Source organism: Electrophorus electricus, chromosome 13, assembly GCF_041902795.1.
Source record: "Electrophorus electricus isolate QZ-2024a chromosome 13, ASM4190279v1, whole genome shotgun sequence".
In the NCBI taxonomy this organism is placed as follows: Eukaryota; Metazoa; Chordata; class Actinopteri; order Gymnotiformes; family Gymnotidae; genus Electrophorus; species Electrophorus electricus.
This window is the reverse complement of record NC_137509.1, coordinates 20,703,381-20,731,213: the sequence shown is the minus strand read 5'-3', so window position 1 is coordinate 20,731,213 and position 27,833 is coordinate 20,703,381. Positions and strand designations below refer to the sequence as shown.

At 36.7% G+C, this 27,833-nt stretch overlaps 3 non-coding genes and 28 pseudogenes across 3 annotated transcripts; all 31 read right to left on the bottom strand.

The window, feature by feature from the left end:
• Positions 1-451: 451 nt before the first annotated feature.
• Positions 452-570, bottom strand: LOC145649157 (5S ribosomal RNA). The gene has a single exon (XR_014116555.1). It is a non-coding gene; the product is annotated as a 5S ribosomal RNA (ribosomal RNA).
• A 570-nt stretch (positions 571-1,140) lies between these two features.
• LOC145649146 (5S ribosomal RNA) lies at positions 1,141-1,259 on the bottom strand. The gene has a single exon (XR_014116554.1). It is a non-coding gene; the product is annotated as a 5S ribosomal RNA (ribosomal RNA).
• Positions 1,260-2,050: 791 nt separating this feature from the next.
• LOC145650574 (5S ribosomal RNA) lies at positions 2,051-2,169 on the bottom strand (annotated as a pseudogene).
• Positions 2,170-2,959: 790 nt separating this feature from the next.
• LOC145650573 (5S ribosomal RNA) lies at positions 2,960-3,078 on the bottom strand (annotated as a pseudogene).
• A 791-nt stretch (positions 3,079-3,869) lies between these two features.
• On the bottom strand, positions 3,870-3,988 carry LOC145648243 (5S ribosomal RNA; annotated as a pseudogene).
• A 1,451-nt stretch (positions 3,989-5,439) lies between these two features.
• LOC145648402 (5S ribosomal RNA) lies at positions 5,440-5,558 on the bottom strand (annotated as a pseudogene).
• A 352-nt stretch (positions 5,559-5,910) lies between these two features.
• Positions 5,911-6,029, bottom strand: LOC145650723 (5S ribosomal RNA; annotated as a pseudogene).
• A 352-nt stretch (positions 6,030-6,381) lies between these two features.
• On the bottom strand, positions 6,382-6,500 carry LOC145648208 (5S ribosomal RNA; annotated as a pseudogene).
• Positions 6,501-7,291: 791 nt separating this feature from the next.
• Positions 7,292-7,410, bottom strand: LOC145646607 (5S ribosomal RNA; annotated as a pseudogene).
• Positions 7,411-9,175: 1,765 nt separating this feature from the next.
• LOC145648401 (5S ribosomal RNA) lies at positions 9,176-9,294 on the bottom strand (annotated as a pseudogene).
• A 352-nt stretch (positions 9,295-9,646) lies between these two features.
• On the bottom strand, positions 9,647-9,765 carry LOC145650501 (5S ribosomal RNA; annotated as a pseudogene).
• Positions 9,766-10,556: 791 nt separating this feature from the next.
• On the bottom strand, positions 10,557-10,675 carry LOC145648242 (5S ribosomal RNA; annotated as a pseudogene).
• A 1,451-nt stretch (positions 10,676-12,126) lies between these two features.
• On the bottom strand, positions 12,127-12,245 carry LOC145648400 (5S ribosomal RNA; annotated as a pseudogene).
• A 352-nt stretch (positions 12,246-12,597) lies between these two features.
• On the bottom strand, positions 12,598-12,716 carry LOC145650500 (5S ribosomal RNA; annotated as a pseudogene).
• Positions 12,717-13,068: 352 nt separating this feature from the next.
• On the bottom strand, positions 13,069-13,187 carry LOC145648207 (5S ribosomal RNA; annotated as a pseudogene).
• A 790-nt stretch (positions 13,188-13,977) lies between these two features.
• LOC145646605 (5S ribosomal RNA) lies at positions 13,978-14,096 on the bottom strand (annotated as a pseudogene).
• A 1,765-nt stretch (positions 14,097-15,861) lies between these two features.
• Positions 15,862-15,980, bottom strand: LOC145648399 (5S ribosomal RNA; annotated as a pseudogene).
• A 352-nt stretch (positions 15,981-16,332) lies between these two features.
• On the bottom strand, positions 16,333-16,451 carry LOC145650498 (5S ribosomal RNA; annotated as a pseudogene).
• A 352-nt stretch (positions 16,452-16,803) lies between these two features.
• On the bottom strand, positions 16,804-16,922 carry LOC145648206 (5S ribosomal RNA; annotated as a pseudogene).
• Positions 16,923-17,712: 790 nt separating this feature from the next.
• On the bottom strand, positions 17,713-17,831 carry LOC145646604 (5S ribosomal RNA; annotated as a pseudogene).
• A 1,104-nt stretch (positions 17,832-18,935) lies between these two features.
• LOC145648345 (5S ribosomal RNA) lies at positions 18,936-19,054 on the bottom strand (annotated as a pseudogene).
• Positions 19,055-19,720: 666 nt separating this feature from the next.
• On the bottom strand, positions 19,721-19,839 carry LOC145647987 (5S ribosomal RNA; annotated as a pseudogene).
• Positions 19,840-20,284: 445 nt separating this feature from the next.
• LOC145650497 (5S ribosomal RNA) lies at positions 20,285-20,403 on the bottom strand (annotated as a pseudogene).
• Positions 20,404-20,755: 352 nt separating this feature from the next.
• On the bottom strand, positions 20,756-20,874 carry LOC145649134 (5S ribosomal RNA). The gene has a single exon (XR_014116552.1). It is a non-coding gene; the product is annotated as a 5S ribosomal RNA (ribosomal RNA).
• A 790-nt stretch (positions 20,875-21,664) lies between these two features.
• Positions 21,665-21,783, bottom strand: LOC145648344 (5S ribosomal RNA; annotated as a pseudogene).
• Positions 21,784-22,449: 666 nt separating this feature from the next.
• Positions 22,450-22,568, bottom strand: LOC145647986 (5S ribosomal RNA; annotated as a pseudogene).
• A 1,106-nt stretch (positions 22,569-23,674) lies between these two features.
• On the bottom strand, positions 23,675-23,793 carry LOC145646603 (5S ribosomal RNA; annotated as a pseudogene).
• Positions 23,794-24,459: 666 nt separating this feature from the next.
• LOC145649679 (5S ribosomal RNA) lies at positions 24,460-24,578 on the bottom strand (annotated as a pseudogene).
• Positions 24,579-25,684: 1,106 nt separating this feature from the next.
• LOC145646601 (5S ribosomal RNA) lies at positions 25,685-25,803 on the bottom strand (annotated as a pseudogene).
• A 1,106-nt stretch (positions 25,804-26,909) lies between these two features.
• LOC145646600 (5S ribosomal RNA) lies at positions 26,910-27,028 on the bottom strand (annotated as a pseudogene).
• A 666-nt stretch (positions 27,029-27,694) lies between these two features.
• LOC145649678 (5S ribosomal RNA) lies at positions 27,695-27,813 on the bottom strand (annotated as a pseudogene).
• Positions 27,814-27,833: the final 20 nt, after the last annotated feature.

Genomic DNA, 27,833 nt, shown 5'->3' with positions numbered 1-27,833 from the left:
AGGGATGCAATACAATCTTACAGCACCTGCGATTCCCTGCTACTAAAATATTTCTATTTAATCTGTACACTTCACATACAAGCTTGTCAGTTGCAGATTAAAGTAAAGTGATGCAACAAAAACTTACAGCATCTGCTATTCCCAGGTGCTAACAGATAGTTTTTTTAATTAATCACTGCATTTCACATCCTAGCATGTCATCTTGACAGTAAATTAAAGTGATTCAAGAAAAGCTTACAGCATCTCGTAGTCCAAGGTGCTAACAGATAGTTTTTGATGAATCACTGCACTTCACATTCAGGCATGTGAGTTGGAGAGTAAATGAAAGTGATGCAAAAAAAACTTACAGCATCTGCTATTCCCAGGTGCTAACAGATAGTTTTTTTTATTAATCACTGCACTTCACATTTGAGCATGTCAGCTTGAAAGTAAATTAAAGTGATGCAATAAAAGCTTACAGCACCTGGTATTCCTAGGTAGGGTCCCACCTCAGTACTATCCAGGCCCAAACTTGCTTAGCTTCCAAGGTCAGATGAGATTGGGCGTTCTCAAGCTGGTGTGGCCGTAAGCCTTAAACACTTACTCAAATTTCCTAATCATAGCAAATATGATCAAAGACCAATCTGACAATTTTTTTTATTAATCCCTGCACTTGACATTCTAGAATGTTATCTTGAATGTAAATTAAATGATGCAATAAAAGCTTACAACATCTGGTATATGGAGGCACTAACAGACAGTTTTTTGATGAATCACTGCACTTCACATTCAGGCATGTGAGTTGGAGAGTAAATGAAAGTGATGCAAAAAAAATGTACAGCATCTGCTATTCCCAGGTGCTATCAGATAGTTTGAGTTAATTATTCACTGCACTTCAAATTTGAACATGATAGCTTGAACATACATTAAAGGGATGCAATACAATCTTACAGCACCTGCTATTCCCTGGTACTAAAATATTTCTATTTAATCTGTACACTTCACATACAAGCTTGTCAGTTGCAGATTAAAGTAAAGTGATGCAACAAAAACTTACAGCATCTGCTATTCCCAGGTGCTAACAGATAGTTTTTTTTATTAATCACTGCACTTCACATTTGAGCATGTCAGCTTGAAAGTAAATTAAAGTGATGCAATAAAAGCTTACAGCACCTGGTATTCCTAGGTAGGGTCCCACCTCAGTACTATCCAGGCCCAAACTTGCTTAGCTTCCAAGGTCAGATGAGATTGGGCGTTCTCAAGCTGGTGTGGCCGTAAGCCTTAAACACTTACTCAAATTTCCTAATCATAGCAAATATGATCAAAGACCAATCTGACAATTTTTTTTATTAATCCCTGCACTTGACATTCTAGAATGTTATCTTGAATGTAAATTAAATGATGCAATAAAAGCTTACAACATCTGGTATATGGAGGCACTAACAGACAGTTTTTTGATGAATCACTGCACTTCACATTCAGGCATGTGAGTTGGAGAGTAAATGAAAGTGATGCAAAAAAAAATGTACAGCATCTGCTATTCCCAGGTGCTATCAGATAGTTTGAGTTAATTATTCACTGCACTTCAAATTTGAACATGATAGCTTGAACATACATTAAAGGGATGCAATACAATCTTACAGCACCTGCTATTCCCTGGTACTAAAATATTTCTATTTAATCTGTACACTTCACATACAAGCTTGTCAGTTGCAGATTAAAGTAAAGTGATGCAACAAAAACTTACAGCATCTGCTATTCCCAGGTGCTAACAGATAGTTTTTTTAATTAATCACTGCACTTCACATCCTAGCATGTCATCTTGACAGTAAATTAAAGTGATTCAAGAAAAGCTTACAGCATCTCGTAGTCCAAGGTGCTAACAGATAGTTTTTGATGAATCACTGCACTTCACATTCAGGCATGTGAGTTGGAGAGTAAATGAAAGTGATGCAAAAAAAACTTACAGCATCGGCTATTCCCAGGTGCTAACAGATAGTTTTTTTTATTAATCACTGCACTTCACATTTGAGCATGTCAGCTTGAAAGTAAATTAAAGTGATGCAAGAAAAGCTTAAAGCACCTGGTATTCCTAGGTAGGGTCCCACCTCAGTACTATCCAGGCCTAAACTTGCTTAGCTTCCAAGGTCAGATGAGATTGGGCGTTCTCAAGCTGGTGTGGCCGTAAGCCTTAAACACTTACTCAAATTGCCTAATCATAGCAAATATGATCAAAGACCAATCTGACAATTTTTTTTATTAATCCCTGCACTTGACATTCTAGAATGTTATCTTGAATGTAAATTAAATGATGCAATAAAAGCTTACAACATCTGGTATACGGAGGCACTAACAGACAGTTTTTTGATGAATCACTGCACTTCACATTCAGGCATGTGAGTTGGAGAGTAAATGAAAGTGATGCAAAAAAAACGTACAGCATCTGCTATTCCCAGGTGCTAACAGATAGTTTGAGTTAATTATTCACTGCACTTCAAATTTGAACATGATAGCTTGAACATAAATTAAAGGGATGCAATACAATCTTACAGCACCTGCTATTCCCTGGTACTAAAATATTTCTATTTAATCTGTACACTTCACATACAAGCTTGTCAGTTGCAGATTAAAGTAAAGTGATGCAACAAAAACTTACAGCATCTGCTATTCCCAGGTGCTAACAGATAGTTTTTTTAATTAATCACTGCACTTCACATCCTAGCATGTCATCTTGACAGTAAATTAAAGTGATTCAAGAAAAGCTTACAGCATCTCGTAGTCCAAGGTGCTAACAGATAGTTTTTGATGAATCACTGCACTTCACATTCAGGCATGTGAGTTGGAGAGTAAATGAAAGTGATGCAAAAAAAACTTACAGCATCGGCTATTCCCAGGTGCTAACAGATAGTTTTTTTTATTAATCACTGCACTTCACATTTGAGCATGTCAGCTTGAAAGTAAATTAAAGTGATGCAAGAAAAGCTTAAAGCACCTGGTATTCCTAGGTAGGGTCCCACCTCAGTACTATCCAGGCCTAAACTTGCTTAGCTTCCAAGGTCAGATGAGATTGGGCGTTCTCAAGCTGGTGTGGCCGTAAGCCTTAAACACTTACTCAAATTGCCTAATCATAGCAAATATGATCAAAGACCAATCTGACAATTTTTTTTATTAATCCCTGCACTTGACATTCTAGAATGTTATCTTGAATGTAAATTAAATGATGCAATAAAAGCTTACAACATCTGGTATACGGAGGCACTAACAGACAGTTTTTTGATGAATCACTGCACTTCACATTCAGGCATGTGAGTTGGAGAGTAAATGAAAGTGATGCAAAAAAAACGTACAGCATCTGCTATTCCCAGGTGCTAACAGATAGTTTGAGTTAATTATTCACTGCACTTCAAATTTGAACATGATAGCTTGAACATAAATTAAAGGGATGCAATACAATCTTACAGCACCTGCTATTCCCTGGTACTAAAATATTTCTATTTAATCTGTACACTTCACATACAAGCTTGTCAGTTGCAGATTAAAGTAAAGTGATGCAACAAAAACTTACAGCATCTGCTATTCCCAGGTGCTAACAGATAGTTTTTTTAATTAATCACTGCACTTCACATCCTAGCATGTCATCTTGAAAGTAAATTAAAGTGATGCAAGAGAAGGTTACAGCATCTCGTAGTCCAAGGTGCTAACAGATAGATTTTTGAGGAATCACTGCACTTCACATTCAGGCATGTGAGTTGGAGAGTAAATGAAAGTGATGCAAAAAAAACTTACAGCATCTGCTATTCCCAGGTGCTAACAGATAGTTTTTTTTATTAATCACTGCACTTCACATTTGAGCATGTCAGCTTGAAAGTAAATTAAAGTGATGCTATAAAAGCTTACAGCACCTGGTATTCCTAGGTAGGGTCCCACCTCAGTACTATCCAGGCCCAAACTTGCTTAGCTTCCAAAGTCAGATGAGATTGGGCGTTCTCAAGCTGGTGTGGCCGTAAGCCTTAAACACTTACTCAAATTTCCTAATCATAGCAAATATGATCAAAGACCAATCTGACAATTTTTTTTATTAATCCCTGCACTTGACATTCTAGAATGTTATCTTGAATGTAAATTAAATGATGCAATAAAAGCTTACAACATCTGGTATACGGAGGCACTAACAGACAGTTTTTTGATGAATCACTGCACTTCACATTCAGGCATGTGAGTTGGAGAGTAAATGAAAGTGATGCAAAAAAAACGTACAGCATCTGCTATTCCCAGGTGCTAACAGATAGTTTGAGTTAATTATTCACTGCACTTCAAATTTGAACATGATAGCTTGAACATAAATTAAAGGGATGCAATACAATCTTACAGCACCTGCTATTCCCTGGTACTAAAATATTTCTATTTAATCTGTACACTTCACATACAAGCTTGTCAGTTGCAGATTAAAGTAAAGTGATGCAAAAAAAACTTACAGCATCTGCTATTCCCAGGTGCTAACAGATAGTTTTTTTAATTAATCACTGCACTTCACATCCTAGCATGTCATCTTGAAAGTAAATTAAAGTGATGCAAGAGAAGGTTACAGCATCTTGTAGTCCAAGGTGCTAACAGATAGATTTTTGAGGAATCACTGCACTTCACATTCAGGCATGTGAGTTGGAGAGTAAATGAAAGTGATGCAAAAAAAACTTACAGCATCTGCTATTCCCAGGTGCTAACAGATAGTTTTTTTAATTAATCACTGCATTTCACATCCTAGCATGTCATCTTGACAGTAAATTAAAGTGATGCAAGAGAATCTTACAGCATCTCGTAGTCCAATGTGCTAACATATAGTTTTTTGATGAATCACTGCACTTCACATTCAGGCATGTGATTTGGAGAGTAAATGAAAGTGATGCAAAAAAAACTTACAGCATCTGCTATTCCCAGGTGCTAACAGATAGTTTGAGTTAATTATTCACTGCACTTCAAATTTGAACATGATAGCTTGAACATAAATTAAAGGGATGCAATACAATATTACAGCACCTGCTATTCCCTGGTACTAAAATATTTCTATTTAATCTGTACACTTCACATACAAGCTTGTCAGTTGCAGATTAAAGTAAAGTGATGCAACAAAAACTTACAGCATTTGCTATTCCCACGTGCTAACAGATAGTTTTTTTAATTAATCACTGCACTTCACATCCTAGCATGTCATCTTGAAAGTAAATTAAAGTGATGCAAGAGAAGCTTACAGCATCTCGTAGTCCAAGGTGCTAACAGATAGATTTTTGAGGAATCACTGCAGTTCACATTCAGGCATGTGAGTTGGAGAGTAAATGAAAGTGATGCAAAAAAAACTTACAGCATCTGCTATTCCCAGGTGCTAACAGATAGTTTTTTTTATTAATCACTGCACTTCACATTTGAGCATGTCAGCTTGAAAGTAAATTAAAGTGATGCAAGAAAAGCTTACAGCACCTGGTATTCCTAGGTAGGGTCCCACCTCAGTACTATCCAGGCCCAAACTTGCTTAGCTTCCAAGGTCAGATGAGATTGGGCATTCTCAAACTGGTGTGGCCGTAAGCCTTAAACACTTACTCAAATTGCCTAATCATAGCAAATATGATCAAAGACCAATCTGACAATTTTTTTTATTAATCCCTGCAATTGACATTCTAGAATGTTATCTTGAATGTAAATTAAATGATGCAATAAAAGCTTACAACATCTGGTATACGGAGGAAGTAACAGACAGTTTTTTGATGAATCACTGCACTTCACATTCAGGCACGTGAGTTGGAGAGTAAATGAAAGTGATGCAAAAAAAACTTACAGCATCTGCTATTCCCAGGTGCTAACAGATAGTTTTTTTTATTAATCACTGCACTTCACATTTGAGCATGTCAGCTTGAAAGTAAATTAAAGTGATGCAAGAAAAGCTTACAGCACCTGGTATTCCTAGGTAGGGTCCCAACTCAGTAGTATCCAGGCCCAAACTTGCTTAGCTTCCAAGGTCAGATGAGATTGGGCATGCTCAAACTGGTGTGGCCGTAAGCCTCAAACACTTACTCAAATTGCCTAATCATAGCAAATATGATCAAAGACCAATCTGACAATTTTTTTTATTAATCCCTGCACTTGACATTCTAGAATGTTATCTTGAATGTAAATTAAATGAAACAATAAAAGCTTACAACATCTGGTATACGGAGGCACTAACAGACAGTTTTTTGATGAATCACTGCACTTCACATTCAGGCATGTGAGTTGGAGAGTAAATGAAAGTGATGCAAAAAAAACTTACAGCATCTGCTATTCCCAGGTGCTAACAGATAGTTTTTTATATTAATCACTGCACTTCACATTTGAGCATGTCAGCTTGAAAGTAAATTAAAGTGATGCAAGAAAAGCTTACAGCACCTGGTATTCCTAGGTAGGGTCCCACCTCAGTACTATCCAGGCCCAAACTTGCTTAGCTTCCAAGGTCAGAGGAGATTGGGCGTTCTCAAGCTGGTGTGGCCGTAAGCCTTCAACACTTACTCAAATTGCCTAATCATAGCAAATATGATCAAAGACCAATCTGACAATTTTTTTTATTAATCCCTGCACTTGACGTTCTAGAATGTTATCTTGAATGTAAATTAAATGATGCAATAAAAGCTTACAACATCTTGTATACGGAGGCACTAACAGACAGTTTTTTGATGAATCACTGCACTTCACATTCAGGCATGTGATTTGGAGAGTAAATGAAAGTGATGCAAATAAAACTTACAGCATCTGCTATTCCCAGGTGCTAACAGATAGTTTGAGTTAATTATTCACTGCACTTCAAATTTGAACATGATAGCTTGAACATAAATTAAAGGGATGCAATACAATATTACAGCACCTGCTATTCCCTGGTACTAAAATATTTCTATTTAATCTGTACACTTCACATACAAGCTTGTCAGTTGCAGATTAAAGTAAAGTGATGCAACAAAAACTTACAGCATCTGCTATTCCCAGGTGCTAACAGATAGTTTTTTTAATTAATCACTGCACTTCACATCCTAGCATGTCATCTTGAAAGTAAATTAAAGTGATGCAAGAGAAGCTTACAGCATCTCGTAGTCCAAGGTGCTAACAGATAGATTTTTGAGGAATCACTGCACTTCACATTCAGGCATGTGAGTTGGAGAGTAAATGAAAGTGATGCAAAAAAAACTTACAGCATCTGCTATTCCCAGGTGCTAACAGATAGTTTTTTTTATTAATCACTGCACTTCACATTTGAGCATGTCAGCTTGAAAGTAAATTAAAGTGATGCAAGAAAAGCTTACAGCACCTGGTATTCCTAGGTAGGGTCCCACCTCAGTACTATTCAGGCCCAAACTTGCTTAGCTTCCAAGGTCAGATGAGATTGGGCGTTCTCAAGCTGGTGTGGCCGTAAGCCTTAAACACTTACTCAAATTGCCTAATCATAGCAAATATGATCAAAGACCAATCTGACAATTTTTTTTATTAATCCCTGCACTTGTCATTCTAGAATGTTATCTTGAATGTAATTAAATGATGCAATAAAAGCTTACAATACGGAGCTGGTATGCTGAGGCACTAATTATTCACTGCACTTCAAATTTGAACATGATAGCTTGAACATAAATTAAAGGGATGCAAACAATCTTACAGCACCTGCTATTCCCTGGTACTAAAATATTTCTATTTAATCTGTACACTTCACATACAAGCTTGTCAGTTGCAGATTAAAGTAATGTGATGCGACAAAAACTTACAGCATCTGCTATTCCCAGGTGCTAACAGATAGTTTTTTTAATTAATCACTGCATTTCACATCCTAGCATGTCATCTTGACAGTAAATTAATGTGATGCAAGAGAAGCTTACAGCATCTCGTAGTCCAATGTGCTAACATATAGTTTTTTGATGAATCACTGCACTTCACATTCAGGCATGTGAGTTGGAGAGTAAATGAAAGTGATGCAAAAAAAACGTACAGCATCTGCTATTCCCAGGTGCTAACAGATAGTTTGAGTTAATTATTCACTGCACTTCAAATTTGAACATGATAGCTTGAACATAAATTAAAGGGATGCAATACAATCTTACAGCACCTGCTATTCCCTGGTACTAAAATATTTCTATTTAATCTGTACACTTCACATACAAGCTTGTCAGTTGCAGATTAAAGTAAAGTGATGCAAAAAAAACTTACAGCATCTGCTATTCCCAGGTGCTAACAGATAGTTTTTTTAATTAATCACTGCACTTCACATCCTAGCATGTCATCTTGAAAGTAAATTAAAGTGATGCAAGAGAAGGTTACAGCATCTTGTAGTCCAAGGTGCTAACAGATAGATTTTTGAGGAATCACTGCACTTCACATTCAGGCATGTGAGTTGGAGAGTAAATGAAAGTGATGCAAAAAAAACTTACAGCATCTGCTATTCCCAGGTGCTAACAGATAGTTTTTTTAATTAATCACTGCATTTCACATCCTAGCATGTCATCTTGACAGTAAATTAAAGTGATGCAAGAGAATCTTACAGCATCTCGTAGTCCAATGTGCTAACATATAGTTTTTTGATGAATCACTGCACTTCACATTCAGGCATGTGATTTGGAGAGTAAATGAAAGTGATGCAAAAAAAACTTACAGCATCTGCTATTCCCAGGTGCTAACAGATAGTTTGAGTTAATTATTCACTGCACTTCAAATTTGAACATGATAGCTTGAACATAAATTAAAGGGATGCAATACAATATTACAGCACCTGCTATTCCCTGGTACTAAAATATTTCTATTTAATCTGTACACTTCACATACAAGCTTGTCAGTTGCAGATTAAAGTAAAGTGATGCAACAAAAACTTACAGCATTTGCTATTCCCACGTGCTAACAGATAGTTTTTTTAATTAATCACTGCACTTCACATCCTAGCATGTCATCTTGAAAGTAAATTAAAGTGATGCAAGAGAAGCTTACAGCATCTCGTAGTCCAAGGTGCTAACAGATAGATTTTTGAGGAATCACTGCAGTTCACATTCAGGCATGTGAGTTGGAGAGTAAATGAAAGTGATGCAAAAAAAACTTACAGCATCTGCTATTCCCAGGTGCTAACAGATAGTTTTTTTTATTAATCACTGCACTTCACATTTGAGCATGTCAGCTTGAAAGTAAATTAAAGTGATGCAAGAAAAGCTTACAGCACCTGGTATTCCTAGGTAGGGTCCCACCTCAGTACTATCCAGGCCCAAACTTGCTTAGCTTCCAAGGTCAGATGAGATTGGGCATTCTCAAACTGGTGTGGCCGTAAGCCTTAAACACTTACTCAAATTGCCTAATCATAGCAAATATGATCAAAGACCAATCTGACAATTTTTTTTATTAATCCCTGCAATTGACATTCTAGAATGTTATCTTGAATGTAAATTAAATGATGCAATAAAAGCTTACAACATCTGGTATACGGAGGAAGTAACAGACAGTTTTTTGATGAATCACTGCACTTCACATTCAGGCACGTGAGTTGGAGAGTAAATGAAAGTGATGCAAAAAAAACTTACAGCATCTGCTATTCCCAGGTGCTAACAGATAGTTTTTTTTATTAATCACTGCACTTCACATTTGAGCATGTCAGCTTGAAAGTAAATTAAAGTGATGCAAGAAAAGCTTACAGCACCTGGTATTCCTAGGTAGGGTCCCACCTCAGTAGTATCCAGGCCCAAACTTGCTTAGCTTCCAAGGTCAGATGAGATTGGGCATGCTCAAACTGGTGTGGCCGTAAGCCTCAAACACTTACTCAAATTGCCTAATCATAGCAAATATGATCAAAGACCAATCTGACAATTTTTTTTATTAATCCCTGCACTTGACATTCTAGAATGTTATCTTGAATGTAAATTAAATGAAACAATAAAAGCTTACAACATCTGGTATACGGAGGCACTAACAGACAGTTTTTTGATGAATCACTGCACTTCACATTCAGGCATGTGAGTTGGAGAGTAAATGAAAGTGATGCAAAAAAAACGTACAGCATCTGCTATTCCCAGGTGCTAACAGATAGTTTGAGTTAATTATTCACTGCACTTCAAATTTGAACATGATAGCTTGAACATAAATTAAAGGGATGCAATACAATCTTACAGCACCTGCTATTCCCTGGTACTAAAATATTTCTATTTAATCTGTACACTTCACATACAAGCTTGTCAGTTGCAGATTAAAGTAAAGTGATGCAACAAAAACTTACAGCATCTGCTATTCCCAGGTGCTAACAGATAGTTTTTTTAATTAATCACTGCACTTCACATCCTAGCATGTCATCTTGAAAGTAAATTAAAGTGATGCAAGAGAAGGTTACAGCATCTCGTAGTCCAAGGTGCTAACAGATAGATTTTTGAGGAATCACTGCACTTCACATTCAGGCATGTGAGTTGGAGAGTAAATGAAAGTGATGCAAAAAAAACTTACAGCATCTGCTATTCCCAGGTGCTAACAGATAGTTTTTTTTATTAATCACTGCACTTCACATTTGAGCATGTCAGCTTGAAAGTAAATTAAAGTGATGCTATAAAAGCTTACAGCACCTGGTATTCCTAGGTAGGGTCCCACCTCAGTACTATCCAGGCCCAAACTTGCTTAGCTTCCAAAGTCAGATGAGATTGGGCGTTCTCAAGCTGGTGTGGCCGTAAGCCTTAAACACTTACTCAAATTTCCTAATCATAGCAAATATGATCAAAGACCAATCTGACAATTTTTTTTATTAATCCCTGCACTTGACATTCTAGAATGTTATCTTGAATGTAAATTAAATGATGCAATAAAAGCTTACAACATCTGGTATACGGAGGCACTAACAGACAGTTTTTTGATGAATCACTGCACTTCACATTCAGGCATGTGAGTTGGAGAGTAAATGAAAGTGATGCAAAAAAAACGTACAGCATCTGCTATTCCCAGGTGCTAACAGATAGTTTGAGTTAATTATTCACTGCACTTCAAATTTGAACATGATAGCTTGAACATAAATTAAAGGGATGCAATACAATCTTACAGCACCTGCTATTCCCTGGTACTAAAATATTTCTATTTAATCTGTACACTTCACATACAAGCTTGTCAGTTGCAGATTAAAGTAAAGTGATGCAAAAAAAACTTACAGCATCTGCTATTCCCAGGTGCTAACAGATAGTTTTTTTAATTAATCACTGCACTTCACATCCTAGCATGTCATCTTGAAAGTAAATTAAAGTGATGCAAGAGAAGGTTACAGCATCTTGTAGTCCAAGGTGCTAACAGATAGATTTTTGAGGAATCACTGCACTTCACATTCAGGCATGTGAGTTGGAGAGTAAATGAAAGTGATGCAAAAAAAACTTACAGCATCTGCTATTCCCAGGTGCTAACAGATAGTTTTTTTAATTAATCACTGCATTTCACATCCTAGCATGTCATCTTGACAGTAAATTAAAGTGATGCAAGAGAATCTTACAGCATCTCGTAGTCCAATGTGCTAACATATAGTTTTTTGATGAATCACTGCACTTCACATTCAGGCATGTGATTTGGAGAGTAAATGAAAGTGATGCAAAAAAAACTTACAGCATCTGCTATTCCCAGGTGCTAACAGATAGTTTGAGTTAATTATTCACTGCACTTCAAATTTGAACATGATAGCTTGAACATAAATTAAAGGGATGCAATACAATATTACAGCACCTGCTATTCCCTGGTACTAAAATATTTCTATTTAATCTGTACACTTCACATACAAGCTTGTCAGTTGCAGATTAAAGTAAAGTGATGCAACAAAAACTTACAGCATTTGCTATTCCCACGTGCTAACAGATAGTTTTTTTAATTAATCACTGCACTTCACATCCTAGCATGTCATCTTGAAAGTAAATTAAAGTGATGCAAGAGAAGCTTACAGCATCTCGTAGTCCAAGGTGCTAACAGATAGATTTTTGAGGAATCACTGCAGTTCACATTCAGGCATGTGAGTTGGAGAGTAAATGAAAGTGATGCAAAAAAAACTTACAGCATCTGCTATTCCCAGGTGCTAACAGATAGTTTTTTTTATTAATCACTGCACTTCACATTTGAGCATGTCAGCTTGAAAGTAAATTAAAGTGATGCAAGAAAAGCTTACAGCACCTGGTATTCCTAGGTAGGGTCCCACCTCAGTACTATCCAGGCCCAAACTTGCTTAGCTTCCAAGGTCAGATGAGATTGGGCATTCTCAAACTGGTGTGGCCGTAAGCCTTAAACACTTACTCAAATTGCCTAATCATAGCAAATATGATCAAAGACCAATCTGACAATTTTTTTTATTAATCCCTGCAATTGACATTCTAGAATGTTATCTTGAATGTAAATTAAATGATGCAATAAAAGCTTACAACATCTGGTATACGGAGGAAGTAACAGACAGTTTTTTGATGAATCACTGCACTTCACATTCAGGCACGTGAGTTGGAGAGTAAATGAAAGTGATGCAAAAAAAACTTACAGCATCTGCTATTCCCAGGTGCTAACAGATAGTTTTTTTTATTAATCACTGCACTTCACATTTGAGCATGTCAGCTTGAAAGTAAATTAAAGTGATGCAAGAAAAGCTTACAGCACCTGGTATTCCTAGGTAGGGTCCCACCTCAGTAGTATCCAGGCCCAAACTTGCTTAGCTTCCAAGGTCAGATGAGATTGGGCATGCTCAAACTGGTGTGGCCGTAAGCCTCAAACACTTACTCAAATTGCCTAATCATAGCAAATATGATCAAAGACCAATCTGACAATTTTTTTTATTAATCCCTGCACTTGACATTCTAGAATGTTATCTTGAATGTAAATTAAATGAAACAATAAAAGCTTACAACATCTGGTATACGGAGGCACTAACAGACAGTTTTTTGATGAATCACTGCACTTCACATTCAGGCATGTGAGTTGGAGAGTAAATGAAAGTGATGCAAAAAAAACTTACAGCATCTGCTATTCCCAGGTGCTAACAGATAGTTTTTTATATTAATCACTGCACTTCACATTTGAGCATGTCAGCTTGAAAGTAAATTAAAGTGATGCAAGAAAAGCTTACAGCACCTGGTATTCCTAGGTAGGGTCCCACCTCAGTACTATCCAGGCCCAAACTTGCTTAGCTTCCAAGGTCAGAGGAGATTGGGCGTTCTCAAGCTGGTGTGGCCGTAAGCCTTCAACACTTACTCAAATTGCCTAATCATAGCAAATATGATCAAAGACCAATCTGACAATTTTTTTTATTAATCCCTGCACTTGACGTTCTAGAATGTTATCTTGAATGTAAATTAAATGATGCAATAAAAGCTTACAACATCTTGTATACGGAGGCACTAACAGACAGTTTTTTGATGAATCACTGCACTTCACATTCAGGCATGTGAGTTGGAGAGTAAATGAAAGTGATGCAAAAAAAACTTACAAAATCTGCTATTCCCAGGTGCTAACAGATAGTTTGAGTTAATTATTCACTGCACTTCAAATTTGAACATGATAGCTTGAAAATAAATTAAAGGGATGCAAACAATCTTACAGCACCTGCTATTCCCTGGTACTAAAATATTTCTATTTAATCTGTACACTTCACATACAAGCTTGTCAGTTGCAGATTAAAGTAAAGTGATGCAACAAAAACTTACAGCATCTGCTATTCCCAGGTGCTAACAGATAGTTTTTTTAATTAATCACTGCACTTCACATCCTAGCATGTCATCTTGAAAGTAAATTAAAGTGATGCAAGAGAAGCTTACAGCATCTCGTAGTCCAAGGTGCTAACAGATAGATTTTTGAGGAATCACTGCACTTCACATTCAGGCATGTGAGTTGGAGAGTAAATGAAAGTGATGCAAAAAAAACTTACAGCATCTGCTATTCCCAGGTGCTAACAGATAGTTTTTTTTATTAATCACTGCACTTCACATTTGAGCATGTCAGCTTGAAAGTAAATTAAAGTGATGCAAGAAAAGCTTACAGCACCTGGTATTCCTAGGTAGGGTCCCACCTCAGTACTATTCAGGCCCAAACTTGCTTAGCTTCCAAGGTCAGATGAGATTGGGCGTTCTCAAGCTGGTGTGGCCGTAAGCCTTAAACACTTACTCAAATTGCCTAATCATAGCAAATATGATCAAAGACCAATCTGACAATTTTTTTTATTAATCCCTGCACTTGTCATTCTAGAATGTTATCTTGAATGTAATTAAATGATGCAATAAAAGCTTACAATACGGAGCTGGTATGCTGAGGCACTAATTATTCACTGCACTTCAAATTTGAACATGATAGCTTGAACATAAATTAAAGGGATGCAAACAATCTTACAGCACCTGCTATTCCCTGGTACTAAAATATTTCTATTTAATCTGTACACTTCACATACAAGCTTGTCAGTTGCAGATTAAAGTAATGTGATGCGACAAAAACTTACAGCATCTGCTATTCCCAGGTGCTAACAGATAGTTTTTTTAATTAATCACTGCATTTCACATCCTAGCATGTCATCTTGACAGTAAATTAATGTGATGCAAGAGAAGCTTACAGCATCTCGTAGTCCAATGTGCTAACATATAGTTTTTTGATGAATCACTGCACTTCACATTCAGGCATGTGAGTTGGAGAGTAAATGAAAGTGATGCAAAAAAAACGTACAGCATCTGCTATTCCCAGGTGCTAACAGATAGTTTGAGTTAATTATTCACTGCACTTCAAATTTGAACATGATAGCTTGAACATAAATTAAAGGGATGCAATACAATCTTACAGCACCTGCTATTCCCTGGTACTAAAATATTTCTATTTAATCTGTACACTTCACATACAAGCTTGTCAGTTGCAGATTAAAGTAAAGTGATGCAAAAAAAACTTACAGCATCTGCTATTCCCAGGTGCTAACAGATAGTTTTTTTAATTAATCACTGCACTTCACATCCTAGCATGTCATCTTGAAAGTAAATTAAAGTGATGCAAGAGAAGGTTACAGCATCTTGTAGTCCAAGGTGCTAACAGATAGATTTTTGAGGAATCACTGCACTTCACATTCAGGCATGTGAGTTGGAGAGTAAATGAAAGTGATGCAAAAAAAACTTACAGCATCTGCTATTCCCAGGTGCTAACAGATAGTTTTTTTAATTAATCACTGCATTTCACATCCTAGCATGTCATCTTGACAGTAAATTAAAGTGATGCAAGAGAATCTTACAGCATCTCGTAGTCCAATGTGCTAACATATAGTTTTTTGATGAATCACTGCACTTCACATTCAGGCATGTGATTTGGAGAGTAAATGAAAGTGATGCAAAAAAAACTTACAGCATCTGCTATTCCCAGGTGCTAACAGATAGTTTGAGTTAATTATTCACTGCACTTCAAATTTGAACATGATAGCTTGAACATAAATTAAAGGGATGCAATACAATATTACAGCACCTGCTATTCCCTGGTACTAAAATATTTCTATTTAATCTGTACACTTCACATACAAGCTTGTCAGTTGCAGATTAAAGTAAAGTGATGCAACAAAAACTTACAGCATTTGCTATTCCCACGTGCTAACAGATAGTTTTTTTAATTAATCACTGCACTTCACATCCTAGCATGTCATCTTGAAAGTAAATTAAAGTGATGCAAGAGAAGCTTACAGCATCTCGTAGTCCAAGGTGCTAACAGATAGATTTTTGAGGAATCACTGCAGTTCACATTCAGGCATGTGAGTTGGAGAGTAAATGAAAGTGATGCAAAAAAAACTTACAGCATCTGCTATTCCCAGGTGCTAACAGATAGTTTTTTTTATTAATCACTGCACTTCACATTTGAGCATGTCAGCTTGAAAGTAAATTAAAGTGATGCAAGAAAAGCTTACAGCACCTGGTATTCCTAGGTAGGGTCCCACCTCAGTACTATCCAGGCCCAAACTTGCTTAGCTTCCAAGGTCAGATGAGATTGGGCATTCTCAAACTGGTGTGGCCGTAAGCCTTAAACACTTACTCAAATTGCCTAATCATAGCAAATATGATCAAAGACCAATCTGACAATTTTTTTTATTAATCCCTGCAATTGACATTCTAGAATGTTATCTTGAATGTAAATTAAATGATGCAATAAAAGCTTACAACATCTGGTATACGGAGGAAGTAACAGACAGTTTTTTGATGAATCACTGCACTTCACATTCAGGCACGTGAGTTGGAGAGTAAATGAAAGTGATGCAAAAAAAACTTACAGCATCTGCTATTCCCAGGTGCTAACAGATAGTTTTTTTTATTAATCACTGCACTTCACATTTGAGCATGTCAGCTTGAAAGTAAATTAAAGTGATGCAAGAAAAGCTTACAGCACCTGGTATTCCTAGGTAGGGTCCCACCTCAGTAGTATCCAGGCCCAAACTTGCTTAGCTTCCAAGGTCAGATGAGATTGGGCATGCTCAAACTGGTGTGGCCGTAAGCCTCAAACACTTACTCAAATTGCCTAATCATAGCAAATATGATCAAAGACCAATCTGACAATTTTTTTTATTAATCCCTGCACTTGACATTCTAGAATGTTATCTTGAATGTAAATTAAATGAAACAATAAAAGCTTACAACATCTGGTATACGGAGGCACTAACAGACAGTTTTTTGATGAATCACTGCACTTCACATTCAGGCATGTGAGTTGGAGAGTAAATGAAAGTGATGCAAAAAAAACTTACAGCATCTGCTATTCCCAGGTGCTAACAGATAGTTTTTTATATTAATCACTGCACTTCACATTTGAGCATGTCAGCTTGAAAGTAAATTAAAGTGATGCAAGAAAAGCTTACAGCACCTGGTATTCCTAGGTAGGGTCCCACCTCAGTACTATCCAGGCCCAAACTTGCTTAGCTTCCAAGGTCAGAGGAGATTGGGCGTTCTCAAGCTGGTGTGGCCGTAAGCCTTCAACACTTACTCAAATTGCCTAATCATAGCAAATATGATCAAAGACCAATCTGACAATTTTTTTTATTAATCCCTGCACTTGACGTTCTAGAATGTTATCTTGAATGTAAATTAAATGATGCAATAAAAGCTTACAACATCTTGTATACGGAGGCACTAACAGACAGTTTTTTGATGAATCACTGCACTTCACATTCAGGCATGTGAGTTGGAGAGTAAATGAAAGTGATGCAAAAAAAACTTACAAAATCTGCTATTCCCAGGTGCTAACAGATAGTTTGAGTTAATTATTCACTGCACTTCAAATTTGAACATGATAGCTTGAAAATAAATTAAAGGGATGCAAACAATCTTACAGCACCTGCTATTCCCTGGTACTAAAATATTTCTATTTAATCTGTACACTTCACATACAAGCTTGTCAGTTGCAGATTAAAGTAAAGTGATGCAACAAAAACTTACAGCATCTGCTATTCCCAGGTGCTAACAGATAGTTTTTTTAATTAATCACTGCACTTCACATCCTAGCATGTCATCTTGAAAGTAAATTAAAGTGATGCAAGAGAAGCTTACAGCATCTCGTAGTCCAAGGTGCTAACAGATAGATTTTTGAGGAATCACTGCACTTCACATTCAGGCATGTGAGTTGGAGAGTAAATGAAAGTGATGCAAAAAAAACTTACAGCATCTGCTATTCCCAGGTGCTAACAGATAGTTTTTTTTATTAATCACTGCACTTCACATTTGAGCATGTCAGCTTGAAAGTAAATTAAAGTGATGCAAGAAAAGCTTACAGCACCTGGTATTCCTAGGTAGGGTCCCACCTCAGTACTATTCAGGCCCAAACTTGCTTAGCTTCCAAGGTCAGATGAGATTGGGCGTTCTCAAGCTGGTGTGGCCGTAAGCCTTAAACACTTACTCAAATTGCCTAATCATAGCAAATATGATCAAAGACCAATCTGACAATTTTTTTTATTAATCCCTGCACTTGTCATTCTAGAATGTTATCTTGAATGTAATTAAATGATGCAATAAAAGCTTACAATACGGAGCTGGTATGCTGAGGCACTAATTATTCACTGCACTTCAAATTTGAACATGATAGCTTGAACATAAATTAAAGGGATGCAAACAATCTTACAGCACCTGCTATTCCCTGGTACTAAAATATTTCTATTTAATCTGTACACTTCACATACAAGCTTGTCAGTTGCAGATTAAAGTAATGTGATGCGACAAAAACTTACAGCATCTGCTATTCCCAGGTGCTAACAGATAGTTTTTTTAATTAATCACTGCATTTCACATCCTAGCATGTCATCTTGACAGTAAATTAATGTGATGCAAGAGAAGCTTACAGCATCTCGTAGTCCAATGTGCTAACATATAGTTTTTTGATGAATCACTGCACTTCACATTCAGGCATGTGAGTTGGAGAGTAAATGAAAGTGATGCAAAAAAAACTTACATCATCTGCTATTCCCAGGTGCTAACAGATAGTTTGAGTTAATTATTCACTGCACTTCAAATTTGAACATGATAGCTTGTAAATAAATTAAAGGGATGCAAACAATCTTACAGCACCTGCTATTCCCTGCTACTAAAATATTTCTATTTAATCTGTACACTTCACATACAAGCTTGTCAGTTGCAGATTAAAGTAAAGTGATGCAACAAAAACTTACAGCATCTGCTATTCCCAGGTGCTAACAGATAGTTTTTTTAATTAATCACTGCACTTCACATCCTAGCATGTCATCTTGAAAGTAAATTAAAGTGATGCAAGAGAAGCTTACAGCATCTCGTAGTCCAAGGTGCTAACAGATAGATTTTTGAGGAATCACTGCACTTCACATTCAGGCATGTGAGTTGGAGAGTAAATGAAAGTGATGCAAAAAAAACTTACAGCATCTGCTATTCCCAGGTGCTAACAGATAGTTTTTTTTATTAATCACTGCACTTCACATTTGAGCATGTCAGCTTGAAAGTAAATTAAAGTGATGCAAGAAAAGCTTACAGCACCTGGTATTCCTAGGTAGGGTCCCACCTCAGTACTATTCAGGCCCAATCTTGCTTAGCTTCCAAGGTCAGATGAGATTGGGCGTTCTCAAGCTGGTGTGGCCGTAAGCCTTAAACACTTACTCAAATTGCCTAATCATAGCAAATATGATCAAAGACCAATCTGACAATTTTTTTTATTAATCCCTGCACTTGACATTCTAGAATGTTATCTTGAATGTAATTAAATGATGCAATAAAAGCTTACAATACGGAGCTGGTATACGGAGGCACTAATTATTCACTGCACTTCAAATTTGAACATGATAGCTTGAACATAAATTAAAGGGATGCAAACAATCTTACAGCACCTGCTATTCCCTGGTACTAAAATATTTCTATTTAATCTGTACACTTCACATACAAGCTTGTCAGTTGCAGATTAAAGTAAAGTGATGCAACAAAAACTTACAGCATCTGCTATTCCCAGGTGCTAACAGATAGTTTTTTTAATTAATCACTGCACTTCACATCCTAGCATGTCATCTTGAAAGTAAATTAAAGTGATGCAAGAGAAGCTTACAGCATCTCGTAGTCCAAGGTGCTAACAGATAGATTTTTGAGGAATCACTGCACTTCACATTCAGGCATGTGAGTTGGAGAGTAAATGAAAGTCATGCAAAAAAAACTTACAGCATCTGCTATTCCCAGGTGCTAACAGATAGTTTTTTTTATTAATCACTGCACTTCACATTTGAGCATGTCAGCTTGAAAGTAAATTAAAGTGATGCAAGAAAAGCTTACAGCACCTGGTATTCCTAGGTAGGGTCCCACCTCAGTACTATTCAGGTCCAAACTTGCTTAGCTTCCAAGGTCAGATGAGATTGGGCGTTCTCAAGCTGGTGTGGCCGTAAGCCTTAAACAATTACTCAAATTGCCTAATCATAGCAAATATGATCAAAGACCAATCTGACAATTTTTTTTATTAATCCCTGCACTTGACATTCTAGAATGTTATCTTGAATGTAATTAAATGATGCAATAAAAGCTTACAATACGGAGCTGGTATACTGAGGCACTAATTATTCACTGCACTTCAAATTTGAACATGATAGCTTGAACATAAATTAAAGGGATGCAAACAATCTTACAGCACCTGCTATTCCCTGGTACTAAAATATTTCTATTTAATCTGTACACTTCACATACAAGCTTGTCAGTTGCAGATTAAAGTAAAGTGATGCAACAAAAACTTACAGCATCTGCTATTCCCAGGTGCTAACAGATAGTTTTTTTTATTAATCACTGCACTTCACATTTGAGCATGTCAGCTTGAAAGTAAATTAAAGTGATGCAAGAAAAGCTTACAGCACCTGGTATTCCTAGGTAGGGTCCCACCTCAGTAGTATCCAGGCCCAAACTTGCTTAGCTTCCAAGGTCAGATGAGATTGGGCATGCTCAAACTGGTGTGGCCGTAAGCCTCAAACACTTACTCAAATTGCGTAATCATAGCAAATATGATCAAAGACCAATCTGACAATTTTTTTTATTAATCCCTGCACTTGACATTCTAGAATGTTATCTTGAATGTAAATTAAATGATGCAATAAAAGCTTACAACATCTGGTATACGGAGGCACTAACAGACAGTTTTTTGATGAATCACTGCACTTCACATTCAGGCATGTGAGTTGGAGAGTAAATGAAAGTGATGCAAAAAAAACTTACAGCATCTGCTATTCCCAGGTGCTAACAGATAGTTTTTTATATTAATCACTGCACTTCACATTTGAGCATGTCAGCTTGAAAGTAAATTAAAGTGATGCAAGAAAAGCTTACAGCACCTGGTATTCCTAGGTAGGGTCCCACCTCAGTACTATCCAGGCCCAAACTTGCTTAGCTTCCAAGGTCAGATGAGATTGGGCGTTCTCAAGCTGGTGTGGCCGTAAGCCTTAAACACTTACTCAAATTGCCTAATCATAGCAAATATGATCAAAGACCAATCTGACAATTTTTTTTATTAATCCCTGCACTTGACGTTCTAGAATGTTATCTTGAATGTAAATTAAATGATGCAATAAAAGCTTACAACATCTTGTATACGGAGGCACTAACAGACAGTTTTTTGATGAATCACTGCACTTCACATTCAGGCATGTGAGTTGGAGAGTAAATGAAAGTGATGCAAAAAAAACTTACATCATCTGCTATTCCCAGGTGCTAACAGATAGTTTGAGTTAATTATTCACTGCACTTCAAATTTGAACATGATAGCTTGTAAATAAATTAAAGGGATGCAAACAATCTTACAGCACCTGCTATTCCCTGCTACTAAAATATTTCTATTTAATCTGTACACTTCACATACAAGCTTGTCAGTTGCAGATTAAAGTAAAGTGATGCAACAAAAACTTACAGCATCTGCTATTCCCAGGTGCTAACAGATAGTTTTTTTAATTAATCACTGCACTTCACATCCTAGCATGTCATCTTGAAAGTAAATTAAAGTGATGCAAGAGAAGCTTACAGCATCTCGTAGTCCAAGGTGCTAACAGATAGATTTTTGAGGAATCACTGCACTTCACATTCAGGCATGTGAGTTGGAGAGTAAATGAAAGTGATGCAAAAAAAACTTACAGCATCTGCTATTCCCAGGTGCTAACAGATAGTTTTTTTTATTAATCACTGCACTTCACATTTGAGCATGTCAGCTTGAAAGTAAATTAAAGTGATGCAAGAAAAGCTTACAGCACCTGGTATTCCTAGGTAGGGTCCCACCTCAGTACTATTCAGGCCCAATCTTGCTTAGCTTCCAAGGTCAGATGAGATTGGGCGTTCTCAAGCTGGTGTGGCCGTAAGCCTTAAACACTTACTCAAATTGCCTAATCATAGCAAATATGATCAAAGACCAATCTGACAATTTTTTTTATTAATCCCTGCACTTGACATTCTAGAATGTTATCTTGAATGTAATTAAATGATGCAATAAAAGCTTACAATACGGAGCTGGTATACGGAGGCACTAATTATTCACTGCACTTCAAATTTGAACATGATAGCTTGAACATAAATTAAAGGGATGCAAACAATCTTACAGCACCTGCTATTCCCTGGTACTAAAATATTTCTATTTAATCTGTACACTTCACATACAAGCTTGTCAGTTGCAGATTAAAGTAAAGTGATGCAACAAAAACTTACAGCATCTGCTATTCCCAGGTGCTAACAGATAGTTTTTTTAATTAATCACTGCACTTCACATCCTAGCATGTCATCTTGAAAGTAAATTAAAGTGATGCAAGAGAAGCTTACAGCATCTCGTAGTCCAAGGTGCTAACAGATAGATTTTTGAGGAATCACTGCACTTCACATTCAGGCATGTGAGTTGGAGAGTAAATGAAAGTCATGCAAAAAAAACTTACAGCATCTGCTATTCCCAGGTGCTAACAGATAGTTTTTTTTATTAATCACTGCACTTCACATTTGAGCATGTCAGCTTGAAAGTAAATTAAAGTGATGCAAGAAAAGCTTACAGCACCTGGTATTCCTAGGTAGGGTCCCACCTCAGTACTATTCAGGTCCAAACTTGCTTAGCTTCCAAGGTCAGATGAGATTGGGCGTTCTCAAGCTGGTGTGGCCGTAAGCCTTAAACAATTACTCAAATTGCCTAATCATAGCAAATATGATCAAAGACCAATCTGACAATTTTTTTTATTAATCCCTGCACTTGACATTCTAGAATGTTATCTTGAATGTAATTAAATGATGCAATAAAAGCTTACAATACGGAGCTGGTATACTGAGGCACTAATTATTCACTGCACTTCAAATTTGAACATGATAGCTTGAACATAAATTAAAGGGATGCAAACAATCTTACAGCACCTGCTATTCCCTGGTACTAAAATATTTCTATTTAATCTGTACACTTCACATACAAGCTTGTCAGTTGCAGATTAAAGTAAAGTGATGCAACAAAAACTTACAGCATCTGCTATTCCCAGGTGCTAACAGATAGTTTTTTTAATTAATCACTGCATTTCACATCCTAGCATGTCATCTTGACAGTAAATTAAAGTGATGCAAGAGAAGCTTACAGCATCTCGTAGTCCAATGTGCTAACATATAGTTTTTTGATGAATCACTGCACTTCACATTCAGGCATGTAGGTTGGAGAGTAAATGAAAGTGATGCAAAAAAAAACTTACAGCATCTGCTATTCCCAGGTGCTAACAGATAGTTTGAGTTAATTATTCACTGCACTTCAAATTTGAACATGATAGCTTGAACATAAATTAAAGGGATGCAATACAATCTTACAGCACCTGCTATTCCCTGGTACTAAAATATTTCTATTTAATCTGTACACTTCACATACAAGCTTGTCAGTTGCAGATTAAAGTAAAGTGATGCAACAAAAACTTACAGCATTTGCTATTCCCAGGTGCTAACAGATAGTTTTTTTAATTAATCACTGCACTTCACATCCTAGCATGTCATCTTGAAAGTAAATTAAAGTGATGCAAGAGAAGCTTACAGCATCTCGTAGTCCAAGGTGCTAACAGATAGATTTTTGAGGAATCACTGCACTTCACATTCAGGCATGTGAGTTGGAGAGTAAATGAAAGTGATGCAAAAAAAACTTACAGCATCTGCTATTCCCAGGTGCTAACAGATAGTTTTTTTTATTAATCACTGCACTTCACATTTGAGCATGTCAGCTTGAAAGTAAATTAAAGTGATGCAAGAAAAGCTTACAGCACCTGGTATTCCTAGGTAGGGTCCCACCTCAGTACTATTCAGGCCCAAACTTGCTTAGCTTCCAAGGTCAGATGAGATTGGGCGTTCTCAAGCTGGTGTGGCCGTAAGCCTTAAACACTTACTCAAATTGCCTAATCATAGCAAATATGATCAAAGACCAATCTGACAATTTTTTTTATTAATCCCTGCACTTGACATTCTAGAATGTTATCTTGAATGTAATTAAATGATGCAATAAAAGCTTACAATACGGAGCTGGTATACGGAGGCACTAATTATTCACTGCACTTCAAATTTGAACATGATAGCTTGAACATAAATTAAAGGGATGCAAACAATCTTACAGCACCTGCTATTCCCTGGTACTAAAATATTTCTATTTAATCTGTACACTTCACATACAAGCTTGTCAGTTGCAGATTAAAGTAAAGTGATGCAACAAAAACTTACAGCATTTGCTATTCCCAGGTGCTAACAGATAGTTTTTTTAATTAATCACTGCACTTCACATCCTAGCATGTCATCTTGAAAGTAAATTAAAGTGATGCAAGAGAAGCTTACAGCATCTCGTAGTCCAAGGTGCTAACAGATAGATTTTTGAGGAATCACTGCACTTCACATTCAGGCATGTGAGTTGGAGAGTAAATGAAAGTGATGCAAAAAAAACTTACAGCATCTGCTATTCCCAGGTGCTAACAGATAGTTTTTTTTATTAATCACTGCACTTCACATTTGAGCATGTCAGCTTGAAAGTAAATTAAAGTGATGCAAGAAAAGCTTACAGCAACTGGTATTCCTAGGTAGGGTCCCACCTCAGTACTATTCAGGCCCAAACTTGCTTAGCTTCCAAGGTCAGATGAGATTGGGCGTTCTCAAGCTGGTGTGGCCGTAAGCCTTAAACACTTACTCAAATTGCCTAATCATAGCAAATATGATCAAAGACCAATCTGACAATTTTTTTTATTAATCCCTGCACTTGACATTCTAGAATGTTATCTTGAATGTAATTAAATGATGCAATAAAAGCTTACAATACGGAGCTGGTATACTGAGGCACTAATTATTCACTGCACTTCAAATTTGAACATGATAGCTTGAACATAAATTAAAGGGATGCAAACAATCTTACAGCACCTGCTATTCCCTGGTACTAAAATATTTCTATTTAATCTGTACACTTCACATACAAGCTTGTCAGTTGCAGATTAAAGTAAAGTGATGCAACAAAAACTTACAGCATCTGCTATTCCCAGGTGCTAACAGATAGTTTTTTTAATTAATCACTGCATTTCACATCCTAGCATGTCATCTTGACAGTAAATTAAAGTGATGCAAGAGAAGCTTACAGCATCTCGTAGTCCAATGTGCTAACATATAGTTTTTTGATGAATCACTGCACTTCACATTCAGGCATGTAGGTTGGAGAGTAAATGAAAGTGATGCAAAAAAAAACTTACAGCATCTGCTATTCCCAGGTGCTAACAGATAGTTTGAGTTAATTATTCACTGCACTTCAAATTTGAACATGATAGCTTGAACATAAATTAAAGGGATGCAATACAATCTTACAGCACCTGCTATTCCCTGGTACTAAAATATTTCTATTTAATCTGTACACTTCACATACAAGCTTGTCAGTTGCAGATTAAAGTAAAGTGATGCAACAAAAACTTACAGCATTTGCTATTCCCAGGTGCTAACAGATAGTTTTTTTAATTAATCACTGCACTTCACATCCTAGCATGTCATCTTGAAAGTAAATTAAAGTGATGCAAGAGAAGCTTACAGCATCTCGTAGTCCAAGGTGCTAACAGATAGATTTTTGAGGAATCACTGCACTTCACATTCAGGCATGTGAGTTGGAGAGTAAATGAAAGTGATGCAAAAAAAACTTACAGCATCTGCTATTCCCAGGTGCTAACAGATAGTTTTTTTTATTAATCACTGCACTTCACATTTGAGCATGTCAGCTTGAAAGTAAATTAAAGTGATGCAAGAAAAGCTTACAGCACCTGGTATTCCTAGGTAGGGTCCCACCTCAGTACTATTCAGGCCCAAACTTGCTTAGCTTCCAAGGTCAGATGAGATTGGGCGTTCTCAAGCTGGTGTGGCCGTAAGCCTTAAACACTTACTCAAATTGCCTAATCATAGCAAATATGATCAAAGACCAATCTGACAATTTTTTTTATTAATCCCTGCACTTGACATTCTAGAATGTTATCTTGAATGTAATTAAATGATGCAATAAAAGCTTACAATACGGAGCTGGTATACGGAGGCACTAATTATTCACTGCACTTCAAATTTGAACATGATAGCTTGAACATAAATTAAAGGGATGCAAACAATCTTACAGCACCTGCTATTCCCTGGTACTAAAATATTTCTATTTAATCTGTACACTTCACATACAAGCTTGTCAGTTGCAGATTAAAGTAAAGTGATGCAACAAAAACTTACAGCATCTGCTATTCCCAGGTGCTAACAGATAGTTTTTTTAATTAATCACTGCATTTCACATCCTAGCATGTCATCTTGACAGTAAATTAAAGTGATGCAAGAGAAGCTTACAGCATCTCGTAGTCCAATGTGCTAACATATAGTTTTTTGATGAATCACTGCACTTCACATTCAGGCATGTAGGTTGGAGAGTAAATGAAAGTGATGCAAAAAAAAACTTACAGCATCTGCTATTCCCAGGTGCTAACAGATAGTTTGAGTTAATTATTCACTGCACTTCAAATTTGAACATGATAGCTTGAACATAAATTAAAGGGATGCAATACAATCTTACAGCACCTGCTATTCCCTGGTACTAAAATATTTCTATTTAATCTGTACACTTCACATACAAGCTTGTCAGTTGCAGATTAAAGTAAAGTGATGCAACAAAAACTTACAGCATTTGCTATTCCCAGGTGCTAACAGATAGTTTTTTTAATTAATCACTGCACTTCACATCCTAGCATGTCATCTTGAAAGTAAATTAAAGTGATGCAAGAGAAGCTTACAGCATCTCGTAGTCCAAGGTGCTAACAGATAGATTTTTGAGGAATCACTGCACTTCACATTCAGGCATGTGAGTTGGAGAGTAAATGAAAGTGATGCAAAAAAAACTTACAGCATCTGCTATTCCCAGGTGCTAACAGATAGTTTTTTTTATTAATCACTGCACTTCACATTTGAGCATGTCAGCTTGAAAGTAAATTAAAGTGATGCAAGAAAAGCTTACAGCACCTGGTATTCCTAGGTAGGGTCCCACCTCAGTACTATTCAGGCCCAAACTTGCTTAGCTTCCAAGGTCAGATGAGATTGGGCGTTCTCAAGCTGGTGTGGCCGTAAGCCTTAAACACTTACTCAAATTGCCTAATCATAGCAAATATGATCAAAGACCAATCTGACAATTTTTTTTATTAATCCCTGCACTTGACATTCTAGAATGTTATCTTGAATGTAATTAAATGATGCAATAAAAGCTTACAATACGGAGCTGGTATACGGAGGCACTAATTATTCACTGCACTTCAAATTTGAACATGATAGCTTGAACATAAATTAAAGGGATGCAAACAATCTTACAGCACCTGCTATTCCCTGGTACTAAAATATTTCTATTTAATCTGTACACTTCACATACAAGCTTGTCAGTTGCAGATTAAAGTAAAGTGATGCAACAAAAACTTACAGCATTTGCTATTCCCAGGTGCTAACAGATAGTTTTTTTAATTAATCACTGCACTTCACATCCTAGCATGTCATCTTGAAAGTAAATTAAAGTGATGCAAGAGAAGCTTACAGCATCTCGTAGTCCAAGGTGCTAACAGATAGATTTTTGAGGAATCACTGCACTTCACATTCAGGCATGTGAGTTGGAGAGTAAATGAAAGTGATGCAAAAAAAACTTACAGCATCTGCTATTCCCAGGTGCTAACAGATAGTTTTTTTTATTAATCACTGCACTTCACATTTGAGCATGTCAGCTTGAAAGTAAATTAAAGTGATGCAAGAAAAGCTTACAGCAACTGGTATTCCTAGGTAGGGTCCCACCTCAGTACTATTCAGGCCCAAACTTGCTTAGCTTCCAAGGTCAGATGAGATTGGGCGTTCTCAAGCTGGTGTGGCCGTAAGCCTTAAACACTTACTCAAATT